Raw genomic sequence first — 23,246 nt, forward strand, 5'->3', positions numbered from 1 at the left:
ACCTCCTAATCCTTCCCAAAGAGTTTCCCCAACTGGGTACCAAGCATTCAAACATGAGCCTATGGGGGCATTCTCACTCAAACCACCAAATACTTGAAAGCTTACCTAGAAGGACCCAAAAGAGATACGAACAGTCAAGAAGGAAGTATCTTCGTTTATACATTATTTGATTATATACATAAGAGACTCTAAAGACTCAATGCAAAAACTAACTCCAAGGGCAGGTACCATCAACAAAGTGGCAGGATGCAACAAAGATATTAGTATCCTTCTTATATATTCTAATAGTAAATATAATAAGAAAGAAATCGAGAAAATAGTTCCATTCACAATTTTCCCTTTTCCCCCAATTTTTTCTCCATGAAGCCTAAGGATGTGAAAGATCGTAACACACACACACACACACAAAAACCGAACTGAACCCAACCCAACCTAACCAAACACCACACCACACCAAGCCACACCACACCACACCAAGCCACACCACACCACACCACACCACACCACACCACACCACACCACACACCACACCACACCACACCACACTACACCAAACCACACCAACCCACACCACACTGAAGAACGAAATTTTGGAAGACACTAGATGTGATGACTTCCCATACTCATGGACAGGACGAATCAATATTATGAAAATGACTACACTATTAAACGTAATATATAGATTCAATATGATCCTCATCAAAACACCAACACAATTTTTGTCACACACAAATAAATTCACATGAAAACACACACACACACAACCACACCCACACACAAACAAAAACCCCTCTGTATAGTCAAGAAATCCTCAGCAAAAATAATAATGCTTGAGGTGTGACATTTGCTTAGTTTCAGATTATGCTACAGAGCCATTGTCACAAAGCAGCATGATTCTGGAATGAAAACAGACTCCAGGATTAATGAAATAAACGAGTCAGATACAAATCCATCTAGTGATTGCCTATTATTTAGGACAACACTCTCAAAAATATGTATTGGAAAAATGATAATTTCTTTAACAAATGTTGCTGGTAAAATTGGATCCCTATATCCAGAAGAATGAACTGAAGCTCTTTTACTCACTCTGTATAAACACCAGCCCCAAATGGATCAGATAGTCTAATGTAAGCCCCAAAATCATGAAACTATTAGAGCAAAAAATGTTGCCTAAATGCTTCAAGATGCAGGCACAGGTGAGGACTGTCTGAATGTTACTCTGACTATTCAGGAAATAATGACAACAATGACAAATGGGACTTTATGAAGTTAAAAATTTCCATATAGCAAAGGAAACAGTCAACTGAATAAAGAGACAGTCTATGTAAAGAAGAAAAATAGTTGCAAGCTGTACATCTTATAGATGGTCAACGTACAAAGAAATACAGAGAAATACTGGAGTATGTTTGAATACCATGTTATTGCATTAAAAAGAAACAACAGAAACTAAACAACAAGAAATAAAATAACTCAATCATTTGTCTAATGAAATAAACAGCAAGTTTCTAAATGAAATAAAAATGACCAAAATACATATAGTATAATGTTCGACCTCTCTAGACACTAGAGACCTAGAAATCAAAGCTACAGAAATCCTAATTCCCCCCACCCCCACTCCCAGTCGAAACAATTTCAATAAGCCTCATTGGGAGAGGATGTGCCTAGTCCTGCAGAGAATTGGTGCACTAGGGTAGGGGGACAACCAGGGGAGCACACTCTCAGAGGTCAGAGGGATGAGGGGTGAAATCCTATGAGGAGGGACCTGGAGGATCAGCATTTGGGATGTAAATACATAATAATAAAAAGAAAACAAATACATTCTGTTAAAATATAGACAAAAGGGAAGACTTAGTTCATTTCTGATGGGAATATAAACTAGTCCATCTTTAAAACTAAAGATGGAGCTAATTCTGACCCAGCTACACCGCTCTTAGGTATTTATCCAAAATATTCCCAGTCTATATATCACAGAGATCCTTGACCATTCACTACCATACAGGCCCCTAAAACAGAGGAGTGGATAAGGGCAATGTGGTATACATAAACAATGAAAACATTTACATTTGTAAAGAAGTAACGTTATTATCAGGTGAATGGACGGAACTGCATTATCATTTTAAGGGAATTTTAAAAAGTCTAAGAAAGAAAGATATATGTTTACTATCTTTTATAGTTACTAATTTATATGGTTATATATGTGTGTGTGTGTATATCTATCTATCTATCTATCTATCTATCTATCTATCTATCTATATTCATATTAAAGAACAAGTGAAACTAAAGAAGCAAAGAGCTTAACAGGAGGTGGGAAGAATCATAAAGTGGAGAGTTGTGGGTTTGAGTCTATGCCTGACATCCATTCCATACTTGGGGGAAATCTTTGATATCTATACATCTAGGGGAAGATTAATATTTAGACAATTCACTCAAAAACTAAACAAAAAAACCCTCAAAAAACAACTCAATCAGTGAATGGATTAGTGAGGTGAATAGACAGTTCTCAAAAGAAAAAAAAATGAGCTGGGCCATGGTGGCGCATGCTTTTAATTCCAGCACTTGGGAGGCAGAGGCAGGGCGAGTTCTGAGTTCAAGACCAGCCTGGTCTACCGAGTGAGTTCCAGGACAGCTAGGGCTACAGAGAGAAACCCTGTCTCAAAAAAATGAAAAAAGAAAACATGAAAATGGTTAATAAACACATGAAAAGTGTTTAGTCTCATTGATATCAGAGAAACACCCATAGGTAGCCCTGTACCATGTACAATGAAGATATGCAGGGAGTATTTTTAAGTTTTAAAAATGGGTACTTTCTCCAACTGGCTGGCTTTAGCTATTTGTTTATTATTTGGTGGAATTTTTCTGATGTCTTCTTGGAACAGATTTATTAAAATATATTTTATAACATGTAAAGAAATAGAAATACATAATATATACAATTTGATGAGTCTGGATATATGCATAGAGTTATGATAGCAATACCACAATTAAGGAAGTAGACAAACATTGACTCTTAAATTTCCCTTTGTGTCAATTTAGTATGTGTCTTAATCAGGGTTTCTATTCCTGCACAAACATCATGACCAAGAAGCAAGTTGGGGAGGAAAGGGTTTATTCAGCTTACACTTCCATGCTGCTGTTCATCACTAAAGGAAGTCAGGACTGGAACTCAAGCAGGTCAGAAAGCAGGAGCTGATGCAGAGGCCATGGAGGGATGTTCTTTACTGGCTTGCCTCCCCTGGCTTGCTCAGCCTACTCTCTTATAGAACCCAAGACTACCAGCCCAGGGATGGTCCCACCCACAAGGGGCCTTTCCCCCTTGATCACTAATTGAGAAAATGCCTTACAGTTGGATCTCATGGAGGCATTTCCTCAACTGAAGCTCCTTTCTCTGTGATAACTCCAGCTGTGTCAAGTTGACACAAAAATAGCCAGTACAATTGACCCCTTGTCAACTTGACACACAAACACATCACTAGTAAGCCTCAACCTTTACATTCTTATTCATCCCCAAGATCTAAATAACTTTAAAAGTCCCACAGTCTTTACATATTCTTAAAATTTCAGTCTCTTTAAAATATCCATCTCTTTTAAAATCCAAAGTCTTTTTACAATTAAAAGTCTCTTAACTGTGGGCTCCACTAAAACAGTTTCTTCCTTCAAGAGGGAAAATATCAGGGCACAGTCACAATCAAAGCAAAAATCAATCTCCAACCGTCCAACGTCTGGGATCCAACTCAGGATCTTCTGGTCTCCTCCAAGGGCTTGGGTCACTTCTCCAGCCATGCCCTTTGTAGCACACACGTCGTCCTCTGGGCTCCAGATGCCTGTACTCCACTGCTGCTGCTGCTCTTGGTGGTCATCTCGTGGTACTGGCATCTCCAAAACACTGCATGACCCCTTCAGTCCTGGGCCTTCAATTACAACTGGGGCTGCACCTTCACCAATGGCCTTCCATGGCCTCTCACAGTGCAGAGCCTGAGCTGCTGTGTGACCCCTTCATGCCTTCAAAACCAGTACCACCTGGGTGACCCTTACACATTACCAAGTCCCACTGCAGAAGGAGTACAACCTTGCCTATCTCTGGAACACAGCCTCTTTGTGCTTTCAGAAAACACTTCCCAGAAGATGTCACCTCAACGATGCTGGTATCTTCTTAATCACCGCTAATTTCTTAGCTCCAGCTAACCAGCATCAATAGTCCCAGTAATGCAAAGTTTTTGCTTTAGTAGTTCTGGTATCTTGTTAATCACAGCTGATTCTTCAGCCCCAGCTAACCAGAACTACAAAATCTTCACAATCAAAACAGCAATGGCCCTGAAAAGAGTCTTTAATTTTCCCTCTGAAATTTCACAAACCAGACCTCCATCTTCTGCACTGTTCTCAACATTATCTTCCAAGCTCCTACACAACATCTGACAGAGCTCTTAACAATGAATAGATCTTCAAACCCAAAGTTCCAAAGTCCTTCCACAGTCCTCCCCAAAACATGGTCAGGTTGTCACAGGAATACCCCACTCTGCTGGTACCAATTTGTCTTAGTCAGGGTTTCTATTCCTGCACAAACATCATGACCAAGAAGCAAGTTGGGGAGGAAAGGGTTTATTCAGCTTACACTTCCATGCTGCTGTTCATCACTAAAGGAAGTCAGGACTGGAACTCAAGCAGGTCAGAAAGCAGGAGCTGATGCAGAGGCCATGGAGGGATGTTCTTTACTGGCTTGCCTCCCCTGGCTTGCTCAGCCTACTCTCTTATAGAACCCAAGACTACCAGCCCAGGGATGGTCCCACCCACAAGGGGCCTTTCCCCCTTGATCACTAATTGAGAAAATGCCTTACAGTTGGATCTCATGGAGGCATTTCCTCAACTGAAGCTCCTTTCTCTGTGATAACTCCAGCTGTGTCAAGTTGACACAAAAATAGCCAGTACAGTATGTATATAAGTGCATTTGTCTGTATGTGATAAGAATAGACACCTTTAGCATGAAATTTACTGTCTTACTAACTCTGAAGTGCACAGTGATGTGTTAACTGCAAGCACTGTGCCATGTAGCAAATCTCTAGAATATATTTATCTGTTGCAACAGAAACTTTGTACTTATTAAAGAATGGTTTCCATTTACCCCTCTCTGCAGTTCTTGGCAACCATTAGTGTGCTCTGTGTTTCCATGTATATTTGATTATTCTAGAGACCTTTTATACATGAAAGCATGCAGTGTTTATCTTTCTGGGACTGCCCTGTTTTATTTTTAGTCTAATGTCTGCCAGGTTCAACCATGTTGTCATAAACAGCACGACGTTCTGTTTTTCAAGCTAAACAACGTCATTATATTTCTATGCTACATTTTATATATCCAATCTTAGTGGGTACTGGGGTCATTCCTACATCTTGACTATTAAAAACCATGTGAATGTTAGGGTACAAACATGAGGTGCTTATTTTAAATCCTTTTCATATATTCCTAGGGGTGAGAAAGATGGGTTGGCTGACAGTTTTATTTTCAACTTTTTGAGAAACTTCCAGACTTCCCATAGTTTCTGTATTATCTTTTTATGTGGTGCATATTAATCCTTTATCAGACATATTGTTAAAATATTTTGTTTGTCAAACATACATAAAATACTTCAAAATTAAAATCTTTATATAGTCCCTCTAATTACTTATTTATAAATTTTTGGCCTTTGCATCATTTTGAGAACTCTACCATAAATTTTATCAAAGACCCTTAGATTTTCCTTTAGTTAAAAACCTGTAGTTTAGTTATTTTATAATTTATTTTGACCTCAAATTTGCAATTCTACTTCCTCCTTCCAAGTGTTGTAATTTAATTTACATATGTGACACAATTCTCACACTTTTAGAGTTTATTACTTTCTATTGATAAATTATTTACTTTTCAGAAATATTGTACAATTTATTATGACTTATTACAACATCTCTTAATAAGGAAAGTCTTTCTTGATTAGTATTTGTTTATATATATATTTCCCAAAGTAATTGAGTCACGTAATATAATTTTAAGGAAATCCTTACATTTTGATTGGGGTTACAATGAATTTATAGGTTAACTCAGTGAAATTGATCTTTATAAGAGGTAGTTGCCATTTGGAATCATGGGTAATATTGTTAGTGTCTTTTGTCATCTGCTGGTCATAATTCTCTTCCCACAAACCCAACATTTCTCCTTTACAGTTCTTTCTTCTGTCTTTCAAGAGCATGGTGTGATACACAATTCCTGTATGTGACATTATGTTGCACGCTACCATCTCCTCTTACCATGTTCTACACTCCGTGGTCCACTCTTTATTTGTTTTTGTTTTTTTCTGTGAGTCAGGAACTCTGCCATAGCTGCACTACTGGGAAGTTCCCATGGTGTCACATGTTCATGGGATGATGGTTTCTGTGGAAAGAAAGAAAAACGGAAAATTCTAGTTGTCTTTCTTTTCTTTTTGTTTGTTTCTTTCTTTTCTTTTTGTGTTGCTTTCAATTAATTCTGGATATAAACTGTCTTAGATCACATGTTATAGTTTTATGGTTACTTCAGGTTATGAGTGGAAAAACAAAAAAGAAGGCTCCTATCCCTGACAATACACTTTCCATTGCCTAGAAAAAAGGTTGAATTTTTATTATTATAAGGTTATTATTATTATTTTGGTTAATGCTTGTAAAAGAAAAAGTGTGTGTGTGTGTGTGTGTGTATAACTCTTTGTAGAATAATCCCTAAACCATTGTCTTAGTTAGTTTGAGCTGATATAACAAATTAATATAGACAGTCACAAAACTAGCAATATTTTTTTCTCATAGAAATGGGTAAGTTAAAGATCAAAGTGCCAGCAGATCCAGTGTCTGCTCCTGGATCGTGTCTTCTTCCTGAGTGTTCATCTGATAGAATGACTTTCCTTGTTCCTTATGAAGGTACCAATACCATGTATACAGACTTTATTTCCCCATCCCACCACACAGGGAACATATACAGTATATGAACTAGAGAGGCACAAAAATTCAGCTCAGTACCACCACCCACAAACACCTTAACTAATCAGAGCAGCAGTCATGTACATTGCTATATGAGAACAAGCACCTGAGAAGCATAAAATTTGGTTTCTACAAGTTTTAGTAGTGTGGTGACAACCACACATAAGTGTCTGGAAAAGTAGACCACAGCTTTCCAAATATGGGCTGTGATCCTATATTGGGTTGTGTAGCTGAATGTAGGGTTCAGTATTAGTGAAAGGCTATTGAATGATCAGCACACAATACTTAACTTAGAATCACGTGCGTAATGAGTCTGATGTATTTCTGGCAGCACTTGCCACTGTTCCGTTATGAGATGTCACTGCTTCAGACCATGTAGTATCTGCAGAATGCTGGCTGACACACCTTGGCTCAGATCTAAGACTCTTGTATGTTATAAATGTCAGTGATTTGTTACAGATAGAAAGCTTACTGCTTTCGTAGAAACATATGCTTTAATCATGAGAAACAGACCTAATACTTCACTATCATTTCTCAGAAGTCACCAAATTAGTATATTTTCAGATTTATTTTATTTATATGTTTGTGTGGCTGACTTGAGTTTATAAAAATACTTTTAAATGAATTTTGGCTTGGGAGAAGACACAATTTCTAATTTCTTATATGGCCTAAACCTGCTTCAACCATTGTGTACTTTGTCCCTGTAAGAAACAGCACACTCAGCACTGATGATCATAAAGTCAGATTGTCAATCAGTAGTCCTTCTTGGAGGAGTTTGGCCTCATGGATTCTTCTCCCATCGAGGATAAAATGCTAGGAGGTCCAAAATTATGCAGATAATCACAGTTGCAGTAAATTTGTACGTGTAATGTCTGACATATGCAAAAGACATCCTCTCTCTGCACATCTTTCCATGTGGCTTTGATATTCTTTTCACTAGCTCTTTCTTGATGTTCACAGTCCTTTGGATATAGCTGTCTTATTTGGTGCTGAATGCACTACCATCATTTAGTCATGGGTCATAGGCATTTGTGGGTTTCTGTACTAACCTCTGGCCACTACAGTAAGAAACATCTCTGATGAATGCTAGGTGCTGCACTAATCCATGTGCTATAGCATGATTATTTAAAACGCAGCTTGACAACATTACTGTTTAGCAAAGCAATAGTGAGAGGATCTTCTCGAGAGCCTCTGACCTCCCAGTCCTTGGTTTTTGTCTTGGTTTATAGATCCAGATGTGAGTTTTATTTCTCACCTGTGGAATGGACTTTCAATTCAATTGGAAAACAGTTGGTTGCATGTACAACAGTCATGTCACTGTTATACCAGAGGACACATCTTGCCTAATATGTTATTATTGTATTTTGCACGTGCACATGTGCGCGCACGCGCATACGCACGCACGAGAGCACACACACGATTGAAATAGTAAAGATGCATATCAAGTATTATTCCAGGATTTTTTAATGTATAAATTATATCAAAATAAACAATGCATACATCTCATTAGTACTTAAATTTTCTTATCAAGTATAAGATTATATGTATGACAAAGGGTCATTATCAGTGAATGTTATATTTGTACACATAATCCATATTTGTAGAATTACATAAACATGTCTCTTCTGAAAGAGGGTTGTGAGTGTGAAGAGCTTAAGCAGCCCTGGCATACACTGTTAGAAGAGTATGAACAGACATTGCAAAGTGACAAAAGTGCACAAGAAGATATGGCAATTTAGGGAAAGAAAGGCTATTAGCAGGAACTTAGGATAGCTCAGAACATAAAGCTATTTTTTTTTCTATCTGCAGTTTGTCTTGTCTAGTAGCATAGAAAAATTACAAGAGGAACAGAGAGGGTAGATGTTGTAGCTGCTTTTACAGTAAGATCCATTAAGGTTTCTTCCCACCAGTCTAGCAGAAGACAGAACTATTAGTACTAAGGAGTGAGGAGTTAGGATTTCTGCCCTAGCCTTCTTCAGTATTGATGCAACCACTTTCATGACATGTGCAAACAAGTGTCCAGGCCAGAATTACTTCTTTAAAATGTTTTCACTCTCAACTGTAATCGTTAGAATATCATTCAACATTGCATTTTCTAATAAAATACAACCATTTCATTTTATCTAGACATCTCTGAAGTGCTATCATTACAGATATGACAAATTAAAAAAAAAAGCAGCTTGCTTCAAGCGGCCATATTTTATGTGTAGCACACACAGCTGCCACTTGAAGCACAGCTCACAATCATCTTGATAAGTCAATCAGTTTTCATTTTTGTCCTCATCTCCTAGGTAACCAGAGCATCCATCCAGACCCTTGTCAAAGAAGAACATTTAAAAAAGCAATACGTATTCATGATCTGTTTTCTTCGAACACCGACTTAATAGAAAAGAAAAGATCTTTCCACGCAGGATTTTAAATCACAGCAACCCTATTTTTTTTTTTTTTTTTGATTCTGGCTAGAGAGCCTGAGGGGAAACATACCACAGAATACAACATCATTATACTGCAGTCTCTTATGATCCATCAGGAATGAAAACGGGACCACCTGCTAGGTCTATTATGTATTTAATATGAATAAGAAGTATCCCACTGCTGGTCATTAAAAGAAATTGTAAGCCATCTGACATTACACTTATCACCCATGCCCTGCCTCAAGTGTGTTGAGAAACACAGAGCTTGAGGCTGGGTGCATTAGAGTTTGTCCTTTGATGTGAGTACAAGGCATGCGACCCCAAAGGAAGTCATTTATCTGTCAAAAAACATCTCTAAGACAAAGCATTAAATATAATTATAAAATAGTATTATTGGCACAAGGTAGAATGGAAAAAAAAATTCCAGCTGCTGCAAAAGGCATTAAGTTCGTCTTACCTGATATCCTCATGGTCTGTAACTCATGAGAAAAAATAGAACATTTGGTGTGTTTAGCAAGGATACATTCAGGAAGTCATGGATCTTGCCTGACTGTTGACATGGCTCAATGACTATACAAGTTTCCCTGGGCCTAACTCCAGCTACCTGGATACAGTTAACTGGCTTGTTCAATAGTTCCTGTGGGATATTTTAACCCATGCCCTGTAAAGGTTCAAAGCTAAATGTGGCCATATATTGGGGGAAATGTTTGTCAAATTAGAGTTGTGGAGAGGGATAACTGGAAACTGCCAACATGAATGAGACCCAGAAACATCCTTTTGCTTGAATGTGTTGAGCCTTGCAAACCATCTGAGTTTCTAGATCCTAAACAAGAGGAAGGCCAAATTTAGATATTGCGTTGATTTTTTTGAGAGAATGCAGGACTGGAAAATCCATCTTGGATCTCTGAATCATATTCTGGGAACGGTAGGAACTTCTTGTTTTTATTTTGGACCTCAATTTTAAAATAGGAAGTGTTGATGGAGAGGCTGTAACACTTGATCCAATTCTAAGTATCTTGTTTGGATGGGTGATGAACACCGTAGGGATTTTCCTGTCCCCGCTTACATTAACATAGACCACATTCATTTAAACCCCGCCCCCAAACATAGAAGAGACACAACCAAAATGTTTCACATTCAAGAAGGCATTGTTAGGAGTTCAAATGTGATTGAGTTGGTGCCCACAAAATAAAACACAACAAAAGCCAGGTAATGTTCCCGTGATGGCCAGCCTTGATTGTTAACATCATTTAGAATGACCATGGGAGTAACTTGAGTCTGTCAGGGAGTTTCTAGGTTAGGTTCATTAAGGTGGAGAGCTGCATTCTAAATATGAGCAGCACCCATCTGTGGGGGCAGAGTCCTGGAGTCAGTAAAAAGGAGACGGCCAGTCCAATGCAAGGATTCATTCCTCTCTGCTTCAATGTAATGAGTGCAATGGGACCAACTGTCTCTGGCTCGTTCCACCACGACTTACCCACTTTTTATCAACAGGATCCTTCAAATGTGAACCAAAAGAAACCATTTCCTCCTTATTTCTTGAAGAGCCAGAAAAGAGCCAATAAAACGATGTATGTAGACTCTTTGTCTCTGAGTGAATCTTACTTAATATCAATTTGCAACAGAAGAGCCAAACTCCAACTACTGTGAGATGGTTTCAGGTAGGGATGAACCAGTTCTTGACCCTGTTATTGCAGGGGTCCTGTCACTGTGTTCAACCCACGTAAAAACCAGACTGTTTATCACAAACAATGGGATCCTGCTGACCCAGCTGCCATTTTTTTTATGAACAATTGGTGAAAAGTTGCCTCTCTCAGGGACTGATAAGAACTTGTAGTAAAGCGAGCGTTAAACCTATCTGGAAGCTTTTTGTTTTCTTGGTAAATATTAAGAGTCAGAGACTTTTTACTAAGGATAACATGAGACCGTGCGGATTGCAGTGTAGTAATAAGTTTGTCTCCGACAGCCCTCTTAGGCTATCATGGGGTCCTTGATGAGATGGAATTCGGTCTGTGTACAGCACGCTGAGAAGTCAAGTATCTCAGGCTCTCAGATCTAACATGGTGCACAGTGTCACCAATGATGGATTTTAATCTGAATTATAGTCAAATTTAAAAGTGTATGCATGTATGCCAAATTATAAAATATGTTTAACATAAATACAATACATATTACAAAATATTTTATTTAATATAAAATATTAAAAGCAAAACATATTTTTCTCTTCCTCTCTGTCTTTCCTCCTTTCTCCCTCTGCTTTAATTCTGTATCCTGTCTGGCAGATTCCTCCTGACTCACCATCTTTTTTTTTTTTTTTTTTTTTTTTTTGGTTTTTCGAGACAGGGTTTCTCTGTATAGCCCTGGCTGTCCTGGAACTCACTTTGTAGACCAGGCTGGCCTCGAACTCAGAAATCCGCCTGCCTCTGCCTCCCGAGTGCTGGGATTAAAGGCGTGTGCCACCACGCCCGGCTCTGACTCACCATCTTATAGTGTGTCTATCTCTGTTTCTATCTCTGTCTCTTGTCTGTGTTAAATACATTTTCCCAAATATTAGTTGTTATGGTTGGGAAAAAGGCACAAAGAAAACCACCAGAGTCTGAGTGTTTTGAAAGCAGAAGCGGTTTCCCTATCAACTGCGGTTAACATGAAAAACATATGCTTTATACTGAGAGAGACCTATCAAAAATAACGTGTGTATTCAGAACATTCAGTGCATGAAACTGAAACCGTCCTCATTCATCTTTTGTTTCTCACTGTCCCTTTAAGTCCTACTGTATCAGAGATATTCTGTATTTCCTGAAGAAAATGTTGGTCACAGCCATCATTTAAGTCACCCTATGTCAATAATTCATGTGTCCAGATCCATGTTGTGATTATTATTATATGCTTCAAGTTTCTTTTCTTTTTAAGCACAGATTCAGGAAGGCGTTTTGGTATTTTGTGTTATCCCAACCTTGATTTCTACCTTTGCTTTTTCTCTTACTGTCTGTATTTCTGGCGACACCAAGATGATGCAGCAGCAGGGACGGGAGAGGACTGACTAACTCCAGCGCATATTCTAGCACTGCGTGAGTAGCCATCAGCGTTCTCAGGGGCAGCAGATGTTGGCAAATGGCTCTTTTGCTGCATTGTGTCGAGCTGCTCTGCAGCTGCTTTGTGGACCTATGTCAGCCGGAGACTGCTTTCCTGTACCTAATTAGCATGGTTGGTCACCTTCCATCTTGGTCATACTGGGAGTCATACGCCACTATGTCTGAGTGAATTTTCTTTTCATTTTTTATTAGATATTTTCTTTATTTAATTTCAAATGTTATCCCCTTTCCTTGTTTCCCGTCTGAAAACCCCTATCTCCTCTGCCCTCCCCCTGCTCACCAACCCACCCACTCCTGCTTCCTCGCCCTAGCATTCCCCTACACTGGGGCATAGAACCTTCACAGGACCAAGAGCTTCTTCTCCCATTGATGACCAACTAGGCCATCCTCTGCTACATATTCAGCTAGAGCCATGAGTCCCACCATGTGTTTTCTTTGGTTGTTGGCTTAGTTCCTGGGAGCTTTGGGAGTACTGGTTAGTTCATATTGTTGTTCCTCTTATGGGGTTTCAAACCCCTTCAGCTCCTTGGGTCCTTTCTCCAACTCCTCCACTGGAGACCCTGAGCTCAGTCCAATGGTTGGCTGAGAGCATCCACCTCTGTATTTGTCAGGCACTGGCAGAACCTCTCAGAAGACAGCTATATCAGGCTCCTGTCAGCAAGCACTCGTTGGCATTCACAATAGTGTCTGGGTTTGGTGGTTGTATGGGATGGAGTGGATTTTTTGAACAAAATGAGAAGAGAAACTCTTTTCCTTAGTGAGTGACAGAGAGAGAGAGAGAGAGAGAGAGAGAGAGAGAGAGAGAGAGAGAGAGAGAGAGAGAGAGAGAGAAAGAGAGAGAACATGTTTTTCTCCATACTATTTCTCTTCCAAGTACCCAGTTTCTTCCTCTTATGAAAGATCTAAAGCTCTTCCTAAAATAAGATTTTCAGCATTGGGTTTTGACCCCATTTTTCCAAATTGCATCACATTTCCTGGGTGCAGGAGACCCTTTCACAACGTGAGAATAATTGATCTTTTTAATGTAGTCTTTCAGTTTCAAGAGAAGGTCAGTCTGGCAGCCTTCCCTCTGGATTATCCCAAACCAAACAGTGTGGTCCAGTGGTCATGTGACGGTGGCATCACAAGCTTGCTGCTTGCCTTGACGGAAACACGAGAGAAGGAAACCTTACAGCGCAGTCTGGCTGAGGCATGATGAGGCGTAGAGTGCGCCTCAGCTCACCTGGTCTGATGTTTGCAAGTCAGTGTGAGTTTCTATAAGTCTGCACTGAGGCAGGTGTTTAATCGGCAGCTTGAGTTCTTCTTTCCTTTCTGTGTCTAGTCCTATCAATCCACTTTTCACGAGAGCATTTTTTGGTGCTAACAGTTTAAGCAAGCTAATCGTTTAATAAAACGTTTTCCTCTCTCGTGAACTTGAAGAACTTCCTTGGGGGATTAAGAGAAGCTCACCTGATGCTCTACGGAAGGTTTTCTCCTCATTGCTCACGTGGGCAGCTTCCTTAGAGTCCCCATACCAATAATAAATTAGTGAAGAGGTCTCGAGGGCAATAGGAGGAAACTGTGGGCTTACCGACAGCACATGATAAATACACATATTAATTATATATATCAAGGGAGAAATCTCAAAATCCAATTGTGTTTTGAGAACAACTCCTTACTCTTCCAGAGTTTCAACTTTTGGCATGGAACTCTCTCAATACAGACCACAACTTGGTCTTAGAGATGAATTTAGCACACCCCATCTTGGGCCTTATTTGTAAAAATAATAATTAAAATAGAAAACGGGGGAGGGTCGATAATCAATCGTCATCACCATGACCATGATGAATTCAGCGTTTTGATTTCATTAAGAGGAAAGGAAAGGTTCCCTAAACCCTGGGGAAAGGTCCTCCTACAAATAAAGAGATAAGTGAGGAAGGATAGGACTTTATCCAGGAAGTCACACAGGTAAGCAGATAGGCGACAAAGAGTCTCCCAAACCTTTAGCCTCAGCTGAACTGAACACCAGAGTTAATGGAAACTCCAGGCAGAGCCTATGAGAATGAGGGTCACCGCCTCAGGGAATTTTGATAACAAGCTTGATAAGATGTCAGGCTTCAGTTTTATTGCTCCTGGCTCATATGAAGAGCGATCCTGTGAGTATGCTTAAGGAGCCCAGGAGGCTCGAGGCAAAGAGTCCTTATGGGTCTTTCTTTTTATTACAAATACAGTGTAATGACATGCCTCATTCACTAGTTAGAGCCATAATGGCTTATTCGGATCCATCACAGAAGGGTTACTTAGGGTCTGCTGAGGAGACACATGCTTTGCTGCCAGAAAATGCATCTAGACATCTTGTTACCCTGCACTTCATTGTTTCTGTGGGAGTTAAGTCAGGCTGGGAAAGGGACGGAGAGTTTATGACATGCATTTTCGTCATCTCTTGTTTATCTGTTAATCATAATTCTATCATCACAGTTATTTCCACTGGAACAAACAAACCCAAGACAAAGCTAATCATTAAAAAAACAGACTGATTTGGGGTGGGGTGGGGAGATGGCTCAGTCAGTAATTTGCTTGGTGCTCAAGAATGAAGGTTTGACTGGGAAAGTGTGGGGAGGGGAAATCTGGGAGGAGTCAAGGGAAGATTGAAAATGATCAAAATGCATTGTATACATGAATGAACATTTTATAGCATTAATGACATTATTATGTTAAGAAAGAATAAGGGGGCTGGAGAGATGACTCAGCCGTTAAAGGCTAGGCTCACATCTAAAAATATAAGAAAGAATAAGGAACTGGGCTTTGATGTCATTAGACCCTGTGCTTAGGGTTTGAGACAGGTAAGGTACGTAGCTATCCAGTCTAGCTTCATGTTCATTGAGAGGCACTGTCTCAAAAAATTATAAGATGGAGAATGCTTCCACATAAATACACAGATGCACAGACACATATATACTTGCATGTGAGCATGCACACACACAGAAAGACAGACATAAAGAGAGACAAAGGCAGAGACAGAAAGACAGAGACAGAAAGACAGAGACAGAAGATGTCTTGACTATTTTAAAATAGAATGTCTGAATACAGACTTTCTATGGCTAGTAACACCTCAGTTGATGATTCTATTCATTTGTTTCCTAGACATGTTAAGTTATATGAGTTAAGTGATTAAATTTAATATACTGACCTTAGTAACTTATTCTTCTTTAAGGTCATATTTGCAAAAGGAACACATACGCCCCATAGAAATGACTCCTTAGCAGACAGAATCAGAGTCTTAATAAGTCTGTATTGCTGTTGAAACTCAAAGCCCTAGTGTTCACCATTGCTAGCCTTACCTAGCTCCTTACATATATTTTTAGTTTGATGACAGGAAGAAAGCTGCTTTCTCCAACCAGGAAGTTTTCCCAAACTGCTGAATAGCATTCAATGAATAACCTTTTAATAAAGATCAGTTTTACTTAAATTAAGAAAATGGATGCTGACAGATCATAAGACTCCAGAAAAATATTAATAATCTAAATCATAATATTAAAAATAAAAGCCACTATTGATTACTGTATAAATGATAAGCAGGCAAATATTTCACAGGTATTGTTTTATTTAATAATGCACCACATTTAATATTATATTGAGTAAATGCCAGTTATTCTGTATATAGTTCAAAATACATAGGCAAAAAAATTCTTTAACTCTGTCACAGAAAGCGACAGTATAAGAGTTTGTGTGAGTTTTTTGAGTCTATATAATTTAGAAGCTAAGGGAAACATTTTATTTGTTACATTTAAAAAATTAATAAATGAGATTTAAAAATAGTAGCCTAATTGCAGCGAAGCATCACTGGCCTATGAAAAGACATGCTAGATTAATTTACTAATTTCATGTATTCTTGCAAACTAGAAGAAATATAGTTGATTATACATATTCTGAAATATGTTTTGTGCTTAATGGATATTATAATAAATAACCCTCTCATGTAATTAAGAATGATACGTAAATTGGTTTTTAAAAGAAAGAAGGCTATAGCCTTTAATCTCTGAGTAGTGTCAAAGGTCTAAATCAATATGTATTAGTGTACTGTACTCTACAGTAAATCTTTCTTAAGGATTAAAAAGCACACATACCTTGGTAACAACAGAAACCCTCCTGGGAAGTTGGAAATAATATGACATGGGCATTCTGCTTGTGGATGTACCTTGAATATATAAATATACACATGGCTTTTAGGAGATGGGGCATGCAGACATCTGAGTTAAATGGTAAGAAGTTTCATCAGGCAGGGACAGTGTTAAGAGCTTTGATTCATACCAATTCACTCTCAGAGCTTCAGACACTCCTCTTACTTTTTTTCCCTCTCAAAAAATTCACACAAACACTTAATCTACTCTATAACTTGAGGCATCCTACTAATTAATTAAATTTAAGCCATGCACAGTGGTACATATCTATAGTCTTCACACTTCAGTGATTCAGAAAGAAGAATCAGGAATTCAAGGCCAGGTTGGACTACCTGAGACTTCATGACTACCTGAACTACATATGGACTGCATGAGAGTGTAGTAAACCATTCTTTACTATCTGCTGAGAGATTAACTGTTTTATATTGTACTATAAGTAAGATAATATGATACTTGTCTTTTTGTCCCTGGCTTATTTCAAACAACACAGTACTCTCCATGTTCCTTCATATACTTAGAAATGGTAGTGTAGTAGTTAGTTTGTGTCAGTTTGATACAATGTTTCAAGAGTTTGCACTTATCCAGGGTTGATCTTAGAGCCTGAGCTGTCACGGAAATCTTCCTCTGTGCCTTCAAGGCTATTTCTTACTTTCTCTTCTATTAGATTCAGTGTATCAGGTTTTATATTGAGTTCCTTGATCCATTTGGACTTGAGCCTTGTACAGGATGATGAGTATGGATCAATTTGCATTCTTCTACATGCAGGCTAACAGATCAGCACCATTTGTAAAAGATGCTTTGTTTTTAACACTGTATGTTTTTGGCGTCTTTGTCAAAGATCAAATGCCCATAGGTGTGTGGGTTTATTTCTGGGTCTTTGATTCTATTTTATTGATTGATATGTTTGTCTCTGTACCAATACCATGTGGTTTTATCACTATTGCTCTGCAGTACAGCTTGAGGTCAGAGATGGTGATTCCTCCAGAAGTTCTTTATTGTTCATTATTGTTTTGGCTATCCTGGGATTTTGTTTTTCCATATGAAATTGAGAATTGCTCTTTCCACATTTGTGAAGAATTGTGTTAGAATTTTGAAAGGAATTGCATTGAATCTATAGATTGTTTTTTTTGTTTGTTTGTTTTGGTTTTTGTTTTTTTGTTTTTGTAAAATGGCCATTCTCACTATATTAATCCTACCAACATTGTGTTGGAATTTTCCTTCTAGTATCCTCTGTAGGGTTGGATTAGTAGAAAATTATTGTTTAAATTTGGTACTCCTATATGTGAAGGTAAGAAAGATTCTGTTTGGAATGCAGGAGATCCTTTAGGGTGGCTCTTGGTGCTATCATGTTTCATGATTAAAATCAACAATAAACTACAACCTAATTCAGATAGGATGACAAATGGCATAGACCCTTCTGGAATGAAGGAATGGGTTGCTCCTCCAAGAAAAGAACCAAGACCTGCTGATGTGTTTGACGAGGGTGGAGGAAATGTAGGATGGGTAATAGAGGAAGGTAGTTAGAAATACAAGCTAAAGCCATGTGATCGATTGTAGAAATGAGGGTTATAATAGACATGAGTGTTTTAATCTTTTTATATGCCCCAGTACAGGGGAATGCCAGGGCCAAAATGTGGGATTGGGTGGGTAGTGGAGTGTGGGGGGGAGTGTATTGGGGACTTTTTGGATAGCATTGGAAATGTAAATGAGGAAAATACCTAATAAAAAATTAATTCAAAAAAATAAAAACATAATGTATTTATACAGATATTTGTGTTTTCCTCAATTTCTCTATCATGTAACATCCATTGTGAAAATATCAGTGGTTATAATATTTAGAATTTCAGTTACTAAAAGAATGTCCCTCATGGGCATTGCCAACTATTCTAAAATTTATAATGTATTTGAGGTAGTGTGAGGGATAGTTATATCATGTTAGGCATAATCATGACTTGGTTATTGTTTTTATTGTGAAATTAATCATAGCATTTAGAGATATGATTGTGTATTAAGTTGACTTCTGTTGGCTATTTTGGTCATCAACTTGACTATATGTGGAATTAATTAAAATCCAAGTGGCTTGGTATGTCTATGAGGGGTTTTTCTTAATTAAATCACTTGAAATGGGAAACACCTTTAATCAGATCTTTTGAGCTGGAGAAATACACCTTAATCTGTATTTGTACAGGCATTTATGTTTCCCTCAATTTCTCTATCATGTAACATCATTTGTAAGAATACCACTGGTTATCATATTTAAGTTTTCAGATACTAAAAGAATATCCCTCAAGGTACACCACCAACTTTTCCTGACAGCTTATGTGGAGCACATAAAGAAGAAAGCTTGCCTCCCTTGCCTCCTTGCCTTTGTTCTTACTGGCAGGTTTATCCCTTTATAGACATTAGAGCCCTACTTTTTTGAGATTCTAGTGCAAGCTAAGACAACCAGACTTGTGAATTATTAGACTTTAAGTTGGTAGACATTCATTGTTAGACCAACTGGACTATATATAGCCTATACACCATTCTTATAAATCCTCCCTCTCTATAATATTATGTATTAATGTATATAAATATAATACATATGTAAATATATATTCATGTTATTAGTTATCATCTTCTTGAGAACCTTAACCAATGCATGCTGTAAGTGGTAAAATTATTATTTTTATGCAAAGCACACTTTGTATTCTGATATTAAAATCAGAATGAATGATGTTTCAGTCTGAAGTGCAAAGATTATCCCTGGTCCTCATCAAATGTTATATTTCTATTACAAAATATCTCTTAATGTAATTTTTGTGTATATTATTGGCAACTATTATTAGTCCTTAAGACTGGCTACTAGCAAACGGAGTGCAGAGTTATAATGGTGCCTCAGGTCACCAGGTTCACTCCATTTGCCTTCTTGTAGTTGGCAGTCTCATAAGGCACTTAGGCAGCTCACTACCTTTGTTCTGACACTTTAGAAGTGTTATCAGCTGATGGCTATTGCAAAGATTTATGTTTCAGGTGCCATCGTGAACTTATTAATAAGTCGCAAAGATTAATTTTCTAGTTTGGAGTTGCTTAAATGGGTAATGAAATGGGAAGGAAAATCCAAAGTATTCAAGAGGTTATCAGGAGTGAAGGCACACATGCAACCTTTCCAAAGAACACTAGTTGAATTGACATTTTAAGTACACACAATGTACATATAAAAAGTATAAGGAACTTTTCTAAAAGGTCACATGGAGACTACAAGATCATGCATCAGATATAGAAGGAATATCCAAATATCGAGTTGGATTCTGAGCTCATTCAACCAATTTTGAATAAATAATTTCTCAAAGGTGATAACTAATATATGAATATGTGTTATTAGTATCCATTTCCAATGAACTGTGTTATAAGTCACTGTATACTTAGGTTGAACAAAACAGGACTAGGCACCTGGAATATACTACTTTCAATGCAATGATAGCAGCTTCCAAAATGCACTAGCTTACATAACATGAGTTTCAATCTACAGCTAGAACATCGTAATCTTTGTTGAGATGCATGTAGTGTGACATTGCTTCTTTGCAATTGCTGATGGAGTGCTCCATACAACATAGAGAATGCCTTCACTATTTGCCAAAAGAACCTGGGAATGGAACTGCCATTGATTCTCCTTATGCCACTGGGTAGGAAATAAGTGAGCCACGTAGATGAAGTTAGATGGCAAAGCAACTTCCAGGAAGTCTTTGCAGTCTCTGCAGAAAATTCCCAAGTTTCCTACATGGTGTCTTCTTATAACCCCATTTTTCTTTCTCTATTATCTTGACTGCTTTTTAAAAAATACTTTTGAGTTTATACTTATATTAATTTTCCTCTTCCCTTTCCTCTCTCCGGTCCCTCTCATTCACGTTCAGTCCTTGTTCTTTCCAAATTCATGACCTGTATTTCTTCCATTGTTGATTATGTATGTTATGTGTGTGTGTGCCTGGGTATGTGCGTGAATATATATATGTATTTCTGTATAGCATCCTGTAGGCAGACTTGGTGCCAGAGGAGCCAAGAGTTCTATATCTTTATCTGAAGGCAGCCAGGGGGAGACTGGATTACACTGGACAAACTTGAGCATATACATGAGACCTCAAAGCTCTGTCTCAAGTGTGTCACACTTCCTCTAACAAGTCCACACCTCCTCCAATAAGGTCACACCTCCTAAAAGTGCCACTCCTCCTGGGTCAAGCATATTCAAATCACCACAGTAATTGTTAATAAATAGCACCATACTGTATTGTCCATTTGCTAGTGATTTATTTAATGTAGCATACTTCAGTATGGGCTAATTCATAATGTTGTAAATGACCTATTTTCTTTCTTTGTTTAACCTTGACTCACAAAAACCACTTGTATTCAAGTATTATGATTTCTACTCCGTAAATTGTTTCAATTGTTTGTAATAATAGTTATTGTTAAATGCCATTTTACATTCTTGTTTAACATACTTGTTCTAAATGAGCGAGTCAAAATTATTATGAAGAAGATCACTAAAACAGATTAAATGTTCCAGACATTCACTCTGGTTACTGGTTTTTTTTTGTTTTTTGTTTTTTTTTTTTTACAATGTTGGATTTAAGGTGAACCCATCACATAGGATTTCTGTAGGAGACACAGCACATTATTAAATACATTGATTCTCTGCCTCCTGAAGGTTTGTCTTCTTATCTGATGCTTTATAGACAGTACGGCCCAAGCATAGGTCGTGAGCACAATGTAGCTGAAGTTCAATGGTAATTGATCTGTTCATAAATTTTTAGCTTCTGTGGTTGAAAACATACAGACATATATACTTATATAGTCATTTTCCCTCCAGTCATTTTCATTTTGCACTTTTGTCCAACAGATAGTTCATCTCTGAAAGACATAAAACTAAAATAAAACAAGAAAATACACTTTTGAGTCAGAATGTAGAAACTTCAGCAGCTAAGAAATGTTTTCATGTGCCTCATGAACACAACTGGAATAGAAAGCACACAACATGGATGTTAATCCTGTGAATTTCACTTTATTTTAAAGTACTGCATATAATTAAGCTGTGCAATGAAAACATAGAGTGAGAAAAATGTTAAACAATAATCAATACCCTAAGGTCTCTGGGTTTCCTATCAATTCCATATGATCGGGCCAAAGCAGGACATTAGAATTGCTGGCTCTCTTGCCTTTGAACAGAGCACGCATAACTCATGAACAGGGCTGAGGGACAGACACTTCACAATAAGTATTGTCAGAAATACAGACTTGAGCATTAATGCTTTGAAATCTATACCTTGCTCAGATTTGGATACAGTCAACATGGAGCATTTACATGCACATTCATAACTCTACCTATCTATTTATCTATCTATCTATCTATCTATCTATCTATCTATCTATCTATCTATCTATCTATCTATCTATCTATCTATCTATCCAGTCATTAAAAAGAAAATAAATTGATTTCAACCTAAGGGAAGATTTTTTTCCTGGTGTGTTATATAAGCAGTTAGTAACCAGAGAAGTTTCATCTGGTGCATATTTACTGCTGGAATGCCTGACAAATTTTTGGGCAATTTCTTTGCTTTTTTTTTTTTTTTTTTTTTTTTACCTCAGTGAGTGTAGCACATCTCTTTACAACCCAGGGTTCTTGAAGTCTCCTTTTAAAAAAGTGGTTCCATTTAATCAGGACTCATTTTTCCCACATGCTTGGTCTGATTGTCCTGTCTGTTTCTCCTACATGTAAAGTTTCCTAACAATGTGAATTATTCAGAGGTTCTAACTAGAAAAAAAATGGTATTCAAATCTGAGCTATTGAGAAATATAAAAGCAAAAATACTTAAAAATACAGTTTTTTTATTTTTAAAAGGAAGCCCTCAGGTTTTAGACTTTTGAATGCTTTTCATGGTTTAGCACTGGCATTGTGAATGATCTGTCAATGTTGACAGCTCTGCTTAAGCAAGATGCATGGAATAATAACAATCATCTAGTTTTAGCTTTCGGGAAACAAGACTCTTGTTTGTTGATGCCAGTGAATGTATCAAGAAAAATCACTTTCTAATATTCCTACAAACTATTCTACCTTCTCAATGAATATCTCAGCAATATAGCTTTTGGACATTGGTCACATTTTTAATATGGATATTTAAAGATAATTTTCCAGAGCTTCTGTGAGTGATTTTTATATCTACTCTGTAATAGGATATGTGTGTGATGGACGTGCAGTGTAATGAAAGGTGGAAACATGGTGTGTTCACACATATCATAGTAAGTATGAGATGATACGCAAATGTTTATTATCTATCTACTTTATAGTATATAGATATGTTTGTTTGTATGTTTGTATGTTTGTATCTATCTATCTATCTATCTATCTATCTATCTATCTATCTATCTATCTATCTATCTATCTACTATCTACCTATCTACCTAAATATTCAAATATTTGGATTCATATAACATCTGTATAATTTCAATTGTTTGTTGACTTGGGTAACAAAACATGTAAACTAATGGTCCTACAGTCTCCCTTTTATTATTTTATAAATAAATATAGTAATTTGTGGTATAGTTTGAGTAGAAAGCTAGAAAAGAAAACATTTGAACCA

Source organism: Mus caroli, unplaced genomic scaffold, assembly GCF_978045245.1.
Source record: "Mus caroli unplaced genomic scaffold, Mus_caroli_1 scaffold_17, whole genome shotgun sequence".
Taxonomy (NCBI): domain Eukaryota; kingdom Metazoa; phylum Chordata; class Mammalia; order Rodentia; family Muridae; genus Mus; species Mus caroli.